This window comes from Ranitomeya imitator, chromosome 6 (assembly GCF_032444005.1).
Source record: "Ranitomeya imitator isolate aRanImi1 chromosome 6, aRanImi1.pri, whole genome shotgun sequence".
NCBI classification, from domain to species: Eukaryota; Metazoa; Chordata; class Amphibia; order Anura; family Dendrobatidae; genus Ranitomeya; species Ranitomeya imitator.
The window spans coordinates 474,495,235-474,513,230 of NC_091287.1; the positions used below are offsets into that span (position 1 = coordinate 474,495,235).

Below are 17,996 nucleotides of genomic sequence, written 5' to 3' on the forward strand. Positions count from 1 at the left end.
TATTGTTGGATTAATTCACTGTGTTGAAGTTTCTGTTTTGGTAGTCATAATATATGCCTGCTGTCGCTTCCTGCAGCTGCCAAAGACAGAGGCAGATGTGGTATTTATGAAATCTAATCCCAAAGATCTTAGAGTAAGGCCTGGTCCAGACAGCTCTACTAAAACTCAGGCCAGTCATGTCCACAAATTTCTCAGTATGCAGCTCCGAATGCTCGCATGCATATAACACAAGTGCAGGATCTTCCTGCCATTTCCATGCACTAGTCTGGTCAATAGTATATATCAGTCAATGTTGCAACAAAACCTTCAGGCCTCTGCTAAAAAGCTGAAAATGAAGAGGAATTTCAATTTTCAGCACATCAATAACCCTAAGCATAACTTAAATCCAGAAGAATTGTTTTCCTAGAAGAAGATCAAAGTTATACAATGGCGGTCTCAGAGACCAGACCTTAACCTAATTGAAAATCTGTGGGTAGACCTGAAGAGGGCGTTGTACATAGGAGGTGCCTTCTCAATCTGACAGATTTAGAGCGCTACTGCAAGGAAGATTGGCCAAAGATTCCCAATCCTAGAGGTGCCCTTCTGCAAACAACAAGCCCTCATATGGCTATGTAGACTGAAAAAAATAATAACGTTATGGTTCTTGGAAGAAAGAAAGGGAAAAATGCAATAATGAAAATTGACAGAGGAAGCAAGACCCTAATTTATTTTCATAGGCTTCTCAAATAATTACTTTTAGCAAGTCTCGACCATTTAAAGCACCAACTCAGCATTTTTTATACTACTAATCTAAGTTCTATGCCTCTGGTCTGATACTCCCCACCCACCATTTTCAACTCTGGCCCCACTCTGCCATCGTGTGACCGCAACTTCTGACTGACCAGTAGTCAGATGTAATGGTCAATGTAAGTGTATGAGAGCCTCGTACTGGTTTCATCTGGTTCTCATATTCTTACATTGAGAAGTGATCTCTGGCTCACCCAGCAACACTGGAGTAATCCAGCAGGTCAGAAACTGCTGGAAAATGACGGGAGCAGGACCAAAAGCAGAAGAAGATGGTGGCTGGTAAGTATATTACTAGGGCAGGGAACTTAGACTAGTGGCGCCACTCCAGCGGTAAACTAAAAAAATGCTGGAATGGTGCTTTAAGGTATGCTTTGCTCAGTCTTTTAGCTGTTAATATGAATATGTTAAGGGATTTTTTTGAACTATAATGTGTTTCAATATTCCAAAAAAGGCGCCAATGAATGTAAAGTGCTAAGTGGTATTTTTACAAAATGTCCTGACACCCCTGGTAGCAAAAGAATGAAGCTAATGGGAAGGCTGGATTGGAGCATGGGATATTTGGGTCTTGATGACAATTATAATGCATGAAATGTAGAAAAAAGTTTCTATGTGGCAAATTAAACAAAGTAGAATATAAATAAATGTGTAAGAAATAAAATAAATGGTAGCGTATACTTGTTAATCTTTTTATTACTGCACATTTTGGAACTAAATTTCTGGCAGACGGAGGCTTAGTGTAATATATAAAAGTATAGCTTAGTTTTAAGCCATGTAAATACATTTTGACAAATTAAATCTTAGTCATACACTTTCCAGCTTAGAAGCGCGCGGTACCTAGGAAAAGACTTGAGCTATTCAGCAAGTCGCATAGGTGTATTATGACCTCGACAATAGGCATACAATATTAATCTGTTCTAAATGTGACCCACTCTAAATCTTATTCGGAAAGCTCTTGCAGGAAGTTAGTTTGTAGGAATTAGTAAAGTGTAAATCGGAAAAGAATCCGTACGCTCCGCAGGAAAACAATTTCATCATTCAATAAATTAAAATAATACACAGCAAACAGAATATTCCTTCTTATGGCAAGATTTCAAATATAAGGATTATGGAAATTCATTCCAATTCGGAGACATTCATCAGTGGCAGCTTCCGACAGGGAAACCGCAATTGTTCTCTTGCCTCGTGTTGCACTCGAAAATATAGGAAATGTGTTCTCATTGTAGAGAACCAAATATTTAACTTAAGACACATAACCAGTGGATATTTATTATGCAGAAATTATGCTGCGGAAGCTGAATTGCGAAACATTGAGAATTTATATATTTATACAATTCACCTTTATGACTGGCCATAATGATGTCAATGATCACTATGCAAATGTATGTGTGCCGGATGCAAATGAATCGCTGTGTTTTCTGAATATATCTTCTTCTAATAAATACTGCCCTCAGGATTTTATGGTAATTTCTTGCTCTGACTTACAATATTTTTATTTTTATTAATTAGTTGCTTTACGAAAATTTTGAGTTAGTTTCGAGTTCGAGTCTTCAATCTGTTTGGCAGTCTGTCAGGTACAATGACAAACCTGCACATACAGTATGTTTGTACCTGGTACTGTAGCTTAGTTATTTCTCTGATAGATAGGGTTCCTGTTAGTCGGTCTCCCAGTGATTATTATAAATTTAAGGTACAAGCCTTCAATGTGTACTCTCTCAAGACCACTTTGAACATGGGTGAGAGATTGGCCTTCTGGTGCATCAACATCAACCTAGAGGGTCTCATATTGATAAAATGCAATGAAAACTGTTGAAGGAAAGAGCTCAAATACTGTCTTATCTGAGAAGGTTAAAAGGTTAATCCATAGGATCGCACTCACCAGAAGTAGCTGAATTGAAGCATTGAAATGATTTGCTGCAGCACATCCATGAGTCCAGGAAGGACCAGCTGTTAGATACAGATTGGGGTAATTGTGGTATATTTCTGGGCTGCCGAAACACTAGAATTCCAGAATTATTAGTACATGTGGCTTTATTATTCTACGTGTTTCCGAGTTCAAGACTCCGTCATTAGGAAACACTACAGGAAGCACAGGTTGATGAAGGAGTCTTGAACTCTGAAACGCATAGAATAATAAAGCCACATGTACTAATAATTCTGGAATTCTAGTTCTTGTGGTGTTTCCTGATGAAGGAGTTTTGAACTCTGAAACGTGTAGAATAATAAAGCCACATGTACTAATAATTCTGAAATTCTAGTTCCTGTGGTGTATCCTGATGAAGGAGTCTTTAACTCTGAAACGCATAGAATAAGAAAGCCACATGTACTAATAATTCTGGAATTCTAGTTCCTCTGGTGTTTCCTGATGAAGGAGTCTTGAACTCTGAAACGTGTAGAATAATAAAGCCACATGTACTAATAATTCTGGAATTCTAGTTCGTGTGGTGTATCCTGATGAAGGAGTCTTTAACTCTGAAATGCGTAGAATAAAAAAGCCACATGTACTAATAATTCTGAAATTCTAGTTCCTGTGGTGTTTCCTGATGAAGGAGTCTTTAACTCTGAAATGCGTAGAATAATAAAGCCACATGTACTAATAATTCTGGAATTCTAGTTCCTGTGGTGTATCCTGATGAAGGAGTCTTTAACTCTGAAATGCGTAGAATAAAAAAGCCACATGTACTAATAATTCTGAAATTCTAGTTCCTGTGGTGTTTCCTGATGAAGGAGTCTTTTACTCTGAAATGCGTAGAATAAGAAAGCCACATGTACTAATAATTCTGGAATTCTAGTGATTCAGAAGCGCAGAAATTTACCACAATTATCCCAATTTATTGATAAAATGCAGTTACATTTAGTTTGCAGTTGTCATTCCTTCATTTATTTTGAGAACCCTGATGTGGAGTTTACAGCCTGACCAAGTTTCAAAATGTTTCTCTTGTGAAAGTGTCTCTACCAGTAATATAGGCTGGATGTCTGTGTTTGTCCAGTGTGCTACTGTCTTCATTGGCTAACATATTAGCACAGCTTCTATCCTGCATTTATTTTAACTTCACATGCTTTTCTCCTTGCTTTAAGGGGTTGTCCAGTCCAGATCGATAAGTCACTTGGTGTTTCAGACCTGGGAGCAGAGAGTATGCATGATTTGAACATACTCTCGGGGGAAGGGTCTGAAGCCGGCGAATGCCTGCAGTGCACAGTGTGAGTGCTGGGGGGATTCATAAGCCTGCAGTCACACAAAGTGGCTACAGACTTATTGATTAGGACCAGAAACCCCTTTAAATTGTATTTAATTTCTTCTATCCCCATACTGTTGAGATCTGTGTAACAACCACCTCCTCTCTGTTAGAATATAAGGTTGTTTGTCTGTATTTAAATGAAATAAGCTCCCTTTTACGGTACCAGCAAATGCAATGAGGCTTCAGAAATGTCAGGCACACGCTTGTTTACAGCATGGTAATTATTTCATCATTTTGAAGCATTTTTGCAACATTTTTTCATCCACTGAAAGTAATGAGAAAGCGGAAAAACATTGAGAAAATGCAATAAATATTTTTAGCCTAATGCTAACAAGAAAGTCATGGAAGAACCGAGTAACATCTTAACCAGAAACCAGATATCTGTATAACATTTTTTCAGAAGCACTCGATTAGATAAAGGGTTTATAAACACTCAGCAGAAGCAAAATAGTAGAATTTTTTATGAAGACTGTGTAAGAAAATTACTCAACTTTGCACATAAAAAGCAAATGATCAATAAAAAAATAATAAAAAATAAAAATGTTAAGATCTACGTAGACTTTAAAGTATAGGACCAGAAAGATGTGGGTGAGGTAGGAGGTAGCTGGCAGCCCTTCCTACTTTGGTTTCAACTAACATCAATATAAGTAATCATGAGTTGAAAATACATAAAAAAAATGAGTGATAACTTAAAGGGTATTCCCATCTCCAAGATTCTATCGCAATATGTTGTAGGTGTAATAATAATATTAGCAAATACCTCCAATTAGAAATGTAGTGTAGTTCTGATTCGCTATGTCTCTTTCCTCATGTACAGGCATTGCAGGACCTTAGGTATCCATGGTGACAACCACTGATATAGTGACAGCTAGTTGCTAGAGGTTCTAACTATGGATACCTAAGGTCCTGCAATGCCTGCACATAAGGTAAGAGACATAGCGAATCAGAACTATACTACATTTCTAATTGGAAGTATTTGCTAATATTATTATTATTACACCTACTACATATTGGGATAGGATCGTGGAGATAAGAATACCCCTTTAAGGAATGATTGTTCTTTTCTGTCCTATAAACAGTGGTAATTTTACAGTCGATTGTATAGTGTCAAGAGACGGGTCCTAATAATGTTATCAGAATGTATTTGATTAATGAACAATTGTTTATTGTACTGGATCTTACCAAAAATATCATTTTTTGCAGGTTATTTGGGATATTGAGACAAACTATTGGCGAAGTAAACTGGATTCGCGAGTGAAAAAGTTATAACAAGTGGGGATTCCATTAAAGGTAAGTAATCAAATCCTCTAATACTGTTATACATGTGATAGTGTCAGACAGACTGCCCATACCATAAAACTTCCTCCTCTGTTCCTCTGACGCAGAGGAAGAATCACACTTAAAATCAATTCAAAAATTTATTTGGAGAGTAACAAGGTAAAACAGCTCTCATCTTCTATATAACAACCCTGTTTTGTTAAAGGGGTAAGGTCGCAGCTCTCTCTCATTTAACCACCGGAAGTTGTTGGGGATATGCCGCCGGATTCCCGTCACATCTTACCCGTCTTGCTTTTCTGCCAACCGCTGCGACTTTCAAAAACCTTAATAACAAAATAACCAAAAATTTCAACTAATTAATCACATAAATAAAACAACAAAAAAGGGGAGGGAGGGTGGGCAGCCCGATGACTCAGGCGTTCAAAGAGGCCGAAAAACGCCTCAAGCATGGCTTAAATATATCCCACCAGGGGAAGTAGATAAACCCCACCCCAGATGTGATGATATCCACTGATCTGGCATGCAAAGACGGGAATTTCAAACATTAACTCTTTCCACACGTGCCAGAGAAACAAGGGGTGGAAAACCTCAATATAACCAGGCCGGTCAGTCAGGGGCCCTCCAGCAAATAAAGCCGGGCCCCCAAATTGAGCTATAAAGGACAACTGAAGACATTGAAATCTCTTTAGTATTGGTAAAAATAGGACCACAATGTATGTATGAAGTGAAAGGTACTTTTCTAACCTGGTCCCAAGTTATTTTAGCAATAAACAACCATTACGACCATTTAATTACAATATTCCATAATATACTTGGAAAAATATCTTGTTCAGCTTTTCCCATGTACAGAACCCCTTGGTCTGGATAGACTATTATGAGTTGACCCACTGTATGCTGATTAAGCAAGTGCTGAGCTAAAATCCTAAAACGATGTAGTTCACTATGAAACACATTGATTTTCAATTTACATTACATTGTAAGAATTGATATTATGGTATTGATCTGCTCTGCTAAGTAGACACTTTATGCCAGATTGGCATAGTTACAAGTTTAACTTAAGTGTACTCAGAGGGTAAAAGGTAAAGAAGATAACTTATTGATATGGACACAACTGTTACACTCTAAAATTATTATTTTTTTATGATGCATTTGACATGTCACAGATGATTCATCTTTGTTCTTCTGCTGTCAATGTAGTCATTGTTATTGATACAGCTCCAGCATATTCGGTACCAAACTCTGTACATAGAATCACATGGGCTACTGAATCCATTTAAGATCAAACTCTATCTATTATCTTTAAAAGGGTCCTTCGAGTATAAAATAAAAGGACAACCCTGATATAATTCAAACTGCATCCTGTTTTAGTCGCGTGTAAGTATGGGCTGCAGACTGAAGACATACAGCTTCTGAGACCTGTGTCTCAACTGACAAGAGTTATATCGTGCATACCTCAATGAGAAGCCAGGAGCACGGTTATCATATGTGAAGAAATATATCTCTTCCTCAATGAGCACAAAGGGGGTATCTCCAGCTTCATCTTCCTCAAGGTTTACGGTAATTGTTTTCCAGTATGGCACAGTCTGTGTGCACTGCTATAAAATTATAAGACTGATGAAGGAGGAGAAGGAGGATGAAGCTGGAGATCTCCTCACTGAGTACAACTTGGGTTAAAATATATTTCTTTAGATATTGCAGCTGTGATCATGGATGCTGATGGAGTATGTTCAATACAGCTCTCATTAGTTGAGACTCACGACTCTTTATGTCTTCAGTCTACAGCCTGTACAGACACATGACAGGTCAGGCTAGAGTTTGATTTACTGTTTATCAAGGACTCCATTTTATATCATTCTTGCAGAACCTCTTTAACTGACCATAGAATGTTTTTGATTTGTAAATGAAAAATGGGATAAAAGGAAAATGTCCAGTCTGCATACGTGTATCATCATCTGGTCAATTGAAATCCATCGAATAGTTATAGGGAATCAGTCATCATAATTTAATCCCCTGCTCTTTCTTGGATTTTCAGTCAAGTGGGCAGTTTTATAAGTAAGGGGGCATTCCGACATCCAAGATAGGCCACAATGCACGGACTGACTGTGGCTCTCTCGACCAGGGAGTGACAGCCTCAGAGAAGAATATGAAGCTGCCACATTTGGATTTCTGCATAAGTGTGCATATGGAGATAGCTGTCAGTCTATAGAATAACAAAGTCCATGATAAGGCTTACCATGTCTCTGTTTACACCATTCAGATGGAGTACCAGATGGAGTACCATATTTGTTGGTGCTTGGCCTGTCACAGACCACCAACACTCAATGCAGATTTAGTAAGGGAGAATTGCACATTCACATTGCTGAAAACGTCAAATATTCTTTATTAGAATTCCATTAAAAAACGTAAAAATGTTCACCGTAAGAGACTGGCGCAACTCTGGCACCTAGTCATAGTCTCAGTTAATGCACCCATAATCTTACTTTGACTATGACTAGAGATGCTTTATCTACCAAAGACGCATCAGTCTGTTACTTATGGGGAATATATCTTAGATCTTTTTAATGGAATTCTAATAAAGAAGATTCGACATTTTCAGCAATGTGAATGTGCCATTCTCCCTTGCTAAATCTAAAAAGTTGTCAGTCATTGATATGACCACCTCCTGGAACAAAATTCCTCAAAAGAGCAGAGGTTTAAATGGGTAAAAAACCTGAATTTAATTTTTGCACAAAACTCTACATGTCTACTTCACTTCCCCTATTCTATAACATGGTGCCAGTAGATTGGATGACATTTTCATGGTGACAGGTTCCCTTTAATCTACTGGGCCATCCAAATAAGAATACAACAATGACTAATCATTAGTGAAGAATTATAATCTGTGTTTTATGATTTCCTTCTGTGAATGATGATTATCTCGCATGTAGAAATGTATGGTTTAATTTAATTTGTAGGGTGAAGGATTACTTTAAATACATGCAGCAGTATTGCCTGCTTAAAGCCCCTGCACTCTAATATGTTATTGCACTTAGGTTTTACTGTTCGGCTTACCATTTTTTGGATGGTCAGCCTAGGTGTATAATTTATGATGCCTTTGACTGTGTTGTGTGCGTTTGTGGGAATGTGCTGGGGTTGCTTTGAGCTACCATGGGGTGCTATATTCTTTCTAAAGTGGTTGATGTAATTAGTTTACATGGATTGTCACTCGGCCTCTAGGCATTAGTTGCTGCGGTCATTTGTATGCTCAGTATCCTGCATATCCTGTGACTTGCATCTGGGCACACGTATGATCAACAGTTACAGTGTTCTGCCCTAGGCTATATCAAGGAGAAAAAAAAATTTCCTCTTTCATTTTTCAAGGTGGCAGAATCTAGTGGGTCCACCTGTAAGGAGTGAAGATTTATGATTGAGGGAGTGGAGGATTGTCTAGAGAACTGCTATGGTGTCTCAGTTTGATGGAGATGAAGCTTTGAGGGAGGATGAGGTGAATCAGACATCTAAGCAAGTGAGGTGATGGTGCCAAGAGTTGTTACCCAATAGAGAGTATACTGGGAGTGTTGAAGTGTGCCATTGCTGGAAGCGAGGTCCTGGTTTACCTAGTGCTAGAAGTGAGACCAGAAAGTGAGCTGTGACCAAACAAGGACATGCACCTTCCAAACGGAGGTCCTAGTCATCAGCTGGCTCTGGATGGAGGGTGAGTGCAAAAAAGGACTGAGCACACCGAGTAAGTAACAGTTCTGTAAAGAAGCTGTAAAAAGATTTTTTTGCAACATTAACATGACTGTGCCTTTGCGAGAAAGGGAAAGTTTTCCCACTGATGAACGACTGTTTTGTGATATGCATCTGTGTTGCCCTAGGAGGAGAATCCCCAATGCTTTGGCTGGGCTGCCTAAATTCTTTAAAGCACCACTCCAGTGTTTTTTTAAGCACTGGAGTGGCACTTTAAATGTAAGCCCCCATCCCCAGTCATTTACACACCTGTCGGCAGCTTCACCTATTACCGACGCCGCTCCGGTTCCTCGGCGCCATCTTGTGATAGTAGCTTCTGACGGGAAGCTTCTGACTTCAAGCTTTCCAGTGCAAGTTTATGTGAGCCAGAACAAGGCTTTCACAGACTTGTATTGAAAAGGGACCTCCGAAACTGGTGCGCGCTTGCAGGTCACTTTTCATTGGAGATGAATCGGAGCAATTCTGGGAAAAAATGAATGGGATGAAAGGTGAGTATATGACCAGGGGTAGGCGACTTACATTTAAAGCACTACTCCAGAGGTGCAATAAAAAAAACACTGGGGTGGTGCTTTAATTGGCCCCTACCTACCATTCAAAGGGTCCCTAACAAGCAAATATTGTAGGATCTGTACAAGATCTTAGCATTCATGACAATTAGGAAATGCCATCAGTCTCGGCTGGATCCTGTCTAACTAGGGGCACATAGCACCTGCATGGGCTACCATAGAACCAGGTTACAGAACGACTAACTCTATTACATGATGAAGACAGGTAGTATTTGGAGAAGTGCTCAGGGTTAAGCCAATCTCTTGGGATACTTTCTTATCTGTCACTATGTGTTCCTAGACACTTTCTTTATCACCACATTTTTTAAATTGAATTGCACTGGAAATAGAGATCACACTTACCGTTGGTGAGAGCGGCCTTCACTCCTCTGTATCGTCTATAGATAAATGTAATCATATAGCTAAAATTGCCTATTATTCCAAATCACTCTAAGCCTATAAACAGATTACTCCTCTTCGTGCCATTTAATGAGTTATTTATCCGCAGATGAAAGAAGCCTTAGCAGGTCTCAAGCAACTATATTGTATTTTTGCAATAAAAGCAAACCTGCCAAGCTGAACATATTGAAGGCATAAATAATTAATGCCGCATTGTCCTGCTTGTTTATGGATAAATATATGACTTTGTATATAGGTTTCCAATTTTTTTTCTATTCTATCTGTTCAAAGCAACTAAATTGCGGCTGTTTAGTACACGGCTGACTTTTCATGAGCTTGAAAAGGATTCGTAACCACTTTCACGCCATTATTTTGTATTGTGAAGTACACATTAAATCTTGATTCAGTCTGCTGTTACTTTATGAATTATTCATTGTTATTACCATTCACATTTGACCATGTGATTTTGTGGGTTTATTGTCAGTAGGAACAATTGGTAAATGTTCTGAATTCTAAGTGAATTGCTGACGGGTAGTTATACACAGCTCTCCGGCAATTGTAACACAACCATACAGCTGCTGAGATCTTGTTCCAGAATGCTATATGCAACTGCGACATTGAATATATCCCAGCTCGGAAAATGATGTTATTAGGCCCTTGTGACATACACTAGAGCCTAGATACCAATAGGAATAGCTAATATATGAGATATTCAAGGCCTGGCGAAAAATCTGTCACTACCTATGTCTTATTGAGTCATAAATGTATAATTGGGAAAAAAGTAGAATCATCCAAAAAATTTGAATATCATCAAAAAGTTAATTTATTTCAGTTCTTCAATACAAAAACTGAAACCAATATATTATATAGAGTCAATACAAACAGAGTGATCTATTTCAAGTGTTTATTTCTGTTAATGTTGATGATTATGGCTTACAGCCAATGAAAACCCAAAAGTCATGATCTGAGTAAATTAGAATAAAACAAAAAACACCTGCAAGGGCTTCCTAAGCATTTAAAAAGGTCACCTAGTCTGTTTCAGTAGGCTCCACAATCATGGGGAAGACTGCTGACTTGACAGATGTCCAGAAGGCAGCCATTGAAACTCCACAAGAAGGGTAAGCCACAAAAGGTCATTGCTAAAGAAGCTGGCTGTTCACAGAGTGCTGTATCCAAGCATATTAATGGAAAGTTGAGTGGAAGGAAAAAGTGTAGTAGAAAAAGGTGCACAAGCAATCGGGATAACCGCAGTATTGAAAGGATTGTTAAAATGCCATTCAAAATTTGGGAGAAAATTCACTAGGAGCCGACTGCTGCTGGAGTCATTGCTTCAAGATCCACCACACACACACAGACGTATTCAGGACATGGGTTATAAGTGTTGCATTTCTTGTATCAAGCCACTCATGCCCAATAGACAACTCCAGAAGTGTCTTACCTGGACCAAGGAGAAAAAGAACTGGACTGTTGCTCAGTGATCCAAGGTGTTGTTTTTAGATGAAATAAAATTTTGCATTTCATTTGGAAATCAAGCTCCCAGAGTCTGGAAGAAGAATGGAGAGACAGAAAATCTAAGCCGCTTGAGGTCTAGTGTGAAGTTTCCACAATCAGTGATGGTTTGGGGAGCCATGTCATCTGCTGGTGTAGGTCCACTGTGTTTTATCAAGACCAAAGTCAGCGCAGCCGTCTACCAGGAAATTTTAGAGCCCTTCATGCTTCCCTCTGATGAAAACCTTTTTGGAGATAGAAATTTCATTCTCCAGCAGGAATTGGCAGCTGTCCACACTGCCAAAAGCACCAATACCTGGTTTAAAAACAACAGTATCACTGTGCTTGATTGGCTAGCAATCTTGCCTGACCTTAGCCTTCTCTATGGGGTATTGTCAAGAGGAAGATGAGAGACACCAGACCCAACAATGCAGACGAGCTGAAGGCTGCTGTCAAGCAACCTGGGCTTCCATAACACCTCAGCAGTGTCACAGGCTGATCGCCTCCATGCCACGCCGCATTGATGCAGTAATTGATGCAGAAGGATCCCCGACCAAGTATTGCGTGCATTTACTAAACATACATTTCAGTAGGCCAACATTTTTGGATTTTTGAATCATTTTTCAAGCTGGTGTTATAAAGTATTCTAATTTACTGAGATAATAACTTTTGGTTTTTCATTGGCTGCAAGCCATAATCCTCAACATTAACATAAATAAAGACTTGAAATAGATCATAAAATGTTTGCAATGACTCAATATGATATATGATTTTCACTTTTTTTTATTGAAGAACTGAAATAAATTAACTTTTTGATGATATTCTAATTTTGTGAGAAGCATCTGTATATATTTACACTAATGTTGTATGGCACTCCACATTCATTTTGGTATAAATATCTAATTGATTTGAAGATTGTATCTTAAATATGTTGCACCAATTTCCCTTTTTTTATGTCCAAACTGCATACAGTACAGAAATAGAAAAATTTCATTCGTCTTCATGTCATAGCATTGGGGTATATTTAGCAATAGAGTTGAAGCAATAATTAATAATTAGTTAAGTATAGAATGTAGTTACAGACAACTATATTTTTATAAAATGAATTAATTAGTCAGGATCGTGGCACATGCCTTATAGGGAACCTGTCACGTGAAAAAATGCTATTAACCTGCAGATATGGGGTTAGTCTGCAGGTTAATAGCGTTCTGACATTTTGTGGCACAAGCACTGAGAGCCCCAGCGCCTGGAGGAAATTAAATTTATTCCTCCTGCCAGCCTTGCTCTTTCAGTCATAATGATGGCGCCAACACGGTTTCAGTCACATAGTGAGCGGCAGATGTAACTGCACACCCCTATGACTAAAAGAGCAAGGTTGCCAGGAGGAATAAAGTTAATTTCCTCCAAACAGTGGGGCCGCGGTACCGCACAACGAGCGCAAGCAATGAGTCACCGAACTCAGTCCCAAGATTCGGGATTAGAGTCCATCTAGACTACTTGCGCTCCCGCTCGAGAAACCTCCATGGCCTCATGGGAGTCGGACGCCAGAACAGGAGATTCTAGAGGTCTGGCGAAGGTGAGAGCCAGACGAAACCTCTGCCTACACTGGGTCCGCTCTAACCACATGAATCCACAATATAGCTTACTGTCACCAGCAAACTTGTCTAGAAGTGGGGACATGATATAGTCGGAGCAGGGGTGGCAGCGGACAAACTGGCCGCAGCTACACTTGCAGCCTGAACAGCGACAGCAGTGACATCCACAGCTGAGGTTGTATGCTCTAGAGCCTCCAACCTAACCTCCAGCTGCTGGATGTACCACTGTAGATGCTGATCGTCCACCATTTACTAGCCAAACCCTGGTGCTAGTGTTCTGTTAGGACTGGCGGAATGCACCGAGTAAATAGTGAGATGTTATTAGGTGCGTTCGCAGTCTGGGGTCCACCGTGCAGGAGAGAACCTGCTGCTAGCAAATGGCAGCGCTATATGGCGGTGGAAGCGAACTCTGTTAAGTTACAGGGCCATGGTACCGCACAAAGAGCGCAAGCAAGGAGTCACCGAACTCAGTCCCAAGACTCGGGATTAGAGTCCGTCTAGACTACTTGCGCTCGACACAGCTACTGGGTGTAAGAGATAAACTGAAATAATAGTTTTGAGCACAAGAGTGCGAACTGTGCCGTACTGGCGGACGCCACTAATCACCCAGACTTGGGCTAAAGAAGCGCTCTAATGGCACGTGACACCGCACTGGCGGTCACAGCAGTAGATGCAGTTTCGTGTGTTATAATGCTAACAGTTCAGACGGGCGCTAATTAGCAGCCATACACCATATGCGAACAGTCATACACAAGAGAAGGGATTTTAAAGAACGACTTGCACTCATCAACACACACACTTATATAAATGTACACTAGCGCATGGCCGTGCGGTCATGCGAACCTTTTATAGCTGCAGCATGTACTGGACCTTCCCAGAAGGACCAATGGGAGGCTGCCACAGAAGTTGAGCACCTTCAGGACCTTCCTGGAGGACCAATGGGATCTGCTGCAGCATCTGAGCATGCGACCCTCGATCTCCAGCAGGAGATCTTGCCCTGGGCATGCTCAGACGGGAAAATGCAGGACTTAGTCCCAAAAGCGTCTGCTTGCCGCTGCCCAGCACTGGCTTCAATAGCAGAAGCTGGGAAAGCAGCAGTAACCCTTTGCACAGAGTGAGACTGAGCAAGACGCTGGGACCGACGTCTCTGCTCAAGCAGTCTCCACTGCGGCAGAAGAAGAATGGGAGACGGCAGCGGAGATGGCCCGAGATTCCCCCTGTGCAGAGGCAGGAACTCGACCCCTAACACCAGGTCTCTATTTTCATTTTCCAAAAGGCCTCTAAAATAAAAGTTTTCTTGTCCTATTTTTTTATCCATTGACTATTCTTCATCGTTGATAAATTGGACACAATTTCGGCTTATATCAACCTTTTCCAGGCACTGTGACCAGAGGGATAAATGGAACATATCAAGCTGATAGCTCTTCTTGGAAAAATAGTTTTTCTAGTCGAGTTAGATTTTACCATTATTGGAAAGCTGAATCTTGTCGGTTATAAGTTTGCCAGGATTTGCAAAAAAGTTATCAAGTAATGATGTTATGCTGGATTTTTTTTCTTGAGGTTTAAACATGAGGCTCTTGAAGTCATCAATAAAAATAGAAATTGCAATGAGATCCAGAAATAAATTACAACATAAAAACTCCACTAGAAAAATGCTCTAAAGTAATTGAAAAAATAAATCACCTTACATTCCAAGTAATAGAATATGTGTTTGCTAGCAAAGCAAAGCGTATTTGTTTTTCCCTCAGAGAGGAAGTTAAGTGTTTCTAAAAATTGTCCTATTGTTTGTTTAGGCATGATTTCTCAGCCGCTATTATTATTATACCTGGATTCTTTAAACTTGCAGCATTGTAGTCCATCAAATCCAATTTCTATGGAATTGTGTGTTTGAAAGTTGTTTTCTTGGAAGAAATTGTTATAGAGGCAGAAAGCTTTCTCCAATATAAATGCCAGTATGAAGGGCTTTGGCAGCAATGTAACAGCGTGATCTCAGTGGAATATAGACTAATTAATGAATTACTAATTGCACCATTCTGTTCTTATTAGCATTGTTTGAAGGCTGAGTTATGACTATAAAACACATGCAATAATTTAATGGGCACTATTTAGGGAATAAACCACTAACACCAGGCTAAGATGGGTAGTTTCCAAGCAGCTAGAAAATAACTTGTTAAAGGGTTTGTCCACAACTTTACTTTACTTGGACAACCCCTTCTCAATCTGAGTGTTTGCCCCATTAAAATAAAAACACTTATACTCACCTCTCATACAGTTGCCGTTCCAGTGGTGTCAGCACTCGCTCTCCCAGAGCACACGTGAGTTTTTTACGTCACAGGAGCCCTTTGCCCAATCAACTCTGACTTCACTGTCCCCACTTTTGGGCAAATTGAACATCAAGAGGAAGTCAGAGAGCAGTAACGGCCCCGACTTCCTGTTGATGATCGATACGTCCAAAGGCGTGGACAGTGAAGTTGGCGCTGATTGGACGAAGGGTTCATGTAACTTAACAATCTCACGTGAGCGCTAGGAGAGCAAGTGTCAACACCGCTGGAACAGCACCTATACGGGAGGTGAATATAAGTGTTTTTGTTTTAACGAGGGAAAACAATAAAATTGAGAGGAGGTTGTCCGAGTAGTGGACAACCCCTTTAATCTCACCAACTCGTCTTTTAATATAACCATAACAATTATATGTTTTCAGCTGTGAAAATTGATCTTGATGGCAATGACTAATTAGTAATGGCTCATTCAGACATCAGTTTTTTTTCACGTAATGGAAAAAGTTTCATCAGTGATTTTTATCACTGCCATCCGATTTTCAGAGTGTCATTAGAGTTTCATCAGTTTTTCTTTATTAGGGAAAAAAATGTCTCCAGCTTCTATTAGTACAGGAAAAATAGACTGCACACAGATGGCATCCTTGTGTTGTCCACTTTTTTCACGACCCAACACTCGTCTCAATATAAGACATATCTTCTCAATTTTGCATTGACCACTTGGTCCAAGGAAAAAATCAGACTATCATAGGTATTAATGCTATCTGTGAAATGCAATCATATGTGAAAAACTGATGTGTGAATGAGCTTTAGACTTTGCGCCTATTAAGCATATGTTTATCTGTCACAAATTAATTTCTACAGTTAGGGCCAGAAATATTTGGACAGTGACACAAGTTTTGTTATTTTAGCTGTTTACAAAAACATGTTCAGAAATACAATTATATATATAATATGGGCTGAAAGTGCACACTCCCAGCTGCAATATGATAGATTCCACATCCAAATCGGAGAAAGGGTTTAGGAATCATAGCTCTGTAATGCATAGCGTCCTCTTTTTCAAGGGACCAAAAGTAATTGGACAATGGACTCTAAGGGCTGCAATTAACTCTGAAGGCGTCTCCCTCGTTAACCTGTAATCAATGAAGTAGTTAAAAGGTCAGGGGTAGATTCCAGGTGTGTGGTTTTGCATTTGGAAGCTGTTGCTGTGAGCAGACAACATGCGGTCAAAGGAACTCTCAATTGAGGTGAAGCAGAACATCCTGAGGCTGAAAAAAAAGAAAAAATCCATCAGAGAGATAGCAGACATGCTTGGAGTAGCAAAATCAACAGTTGGGTACATTCTGAGAAAAAAGGAATTGACTGGTGAGCTTGGGAACTCAAAAAGGCCTGGGCGTCCACGGATGACAACAGTGGTGGATGATCGCCGCATACTCAATTTGGTGAAGAAGAACCCGTTCACAACATCAACTGAAGTCCAGAACACTCTCAGTGAAGTAGGTGTATCTGTCTCTAAGTCAACAGTAAAGAGAAGACTCCATGACAGTAAATACAAAGGGTTCACATCTAGATGCAAACCATTCATCAATACCAAAAATAGACAGGCCAGAGTTAAATTTGCAGAAAAACACCTCAAGAAGCCTGCTCAGTTCTGGAAAAGTATTCTATGGACAGATGAGACAAAGATCAACCTGTACCAGAATGATGGGAAGAAAAAAGTTTGGAGAAGAAAGGGAACGGCACATGATCCAAGGCACACCACATCCTCTGTAAAACATGGTGGAGGCAACGTGATGGCATGGGCATGCATGGCTTTCAATGGCACTGGGTCACTTGTGTTTATTGATGACATAAGAGCAGACAAGAGTAGCCGGATGAATTCTGAAGTGTACCGGGATATACTTTCAGCCCAGATTCAGCCAAATGCTGCAAAGTTGATTGGACGGCGCTTCATAGTACAGATGGACAATGACCCCAAGCATACAGCCAAAGCTACCCAGGAGTTCATGAGTGCCAAAAAGTGGAACATTCTGCAATGGCCAAGTCAATCTCCAGATCTAAACCCAATTGAGCATGCATTTCACTTGCTCAAATCCAGACTTAAGACGGAAAGACCCACAAACAAGCAAGACCTGAAGGCTGCGGCTGTAAAGGCCTGGCAAAGCATTAAGAAGGAGGAAACCCAGCGTTTGGTGATGTCCATGGGTTCCAGACTTAAGGCAGTGATTGCCTCCAAAGGATTTGCAACAAAATATTGAAAATAAAAATATTTTGTTTGGGTTATGTTTATTTGTCCAATTACTTTTGACCTCCTAAAATGTGGAGTGTTTGTAAAGAAATGTGTACAATTCCTACATTTTCTATCAGATATTTTTGTTCAACCCTTCAAATTAAACGTTACAATCTGCACTTGAATTCTGTTGTAGAGGTTTCATTTCAAATCCAATGTGGTGGCATGCAGAGCCCAACTCGCGAAAATTGTGTCACTGTCCAAATATTTCTGGCCCTAACTGTATGTATTGCTAATAACTGCAAGAAAAACTAGCTAAAAAAATCTAACTTGGCAGATATTTTCTGTTGGTGTTTGCCACACTATCATGTCACAAAAAAGACATGGACAATTGCCAGAAAACAGTCTTAAAAATCGGCTTTTTGAGTTGCCTG

General features: G+C 39.8%; 1 protein-coding gene across 3 annotated transcripts in view; it reads left to right on the forward strand.

Annotated features, from left to right (window-relative positions):
- RALYL (RALY RNA binding protein like) overlaps positions 1-17,996 on the forward strand; it is a 1,030,045-nt gene that overhangs the window by 247,386 nt on the left and 764,663 nt on the right. For all 3 annotated transcript variants that reach the window (XM_069731545.1, XM_069731544.1, XM_069731543.1), the window contains exon 2: positions 5,226-5,312. The gene's annotated coding sequence lies outside the window, so the exon portion shown is untranslated. The remainder of the gene's footprint in view (positions 1-5,225; positions 5,313-17,996) is intronic.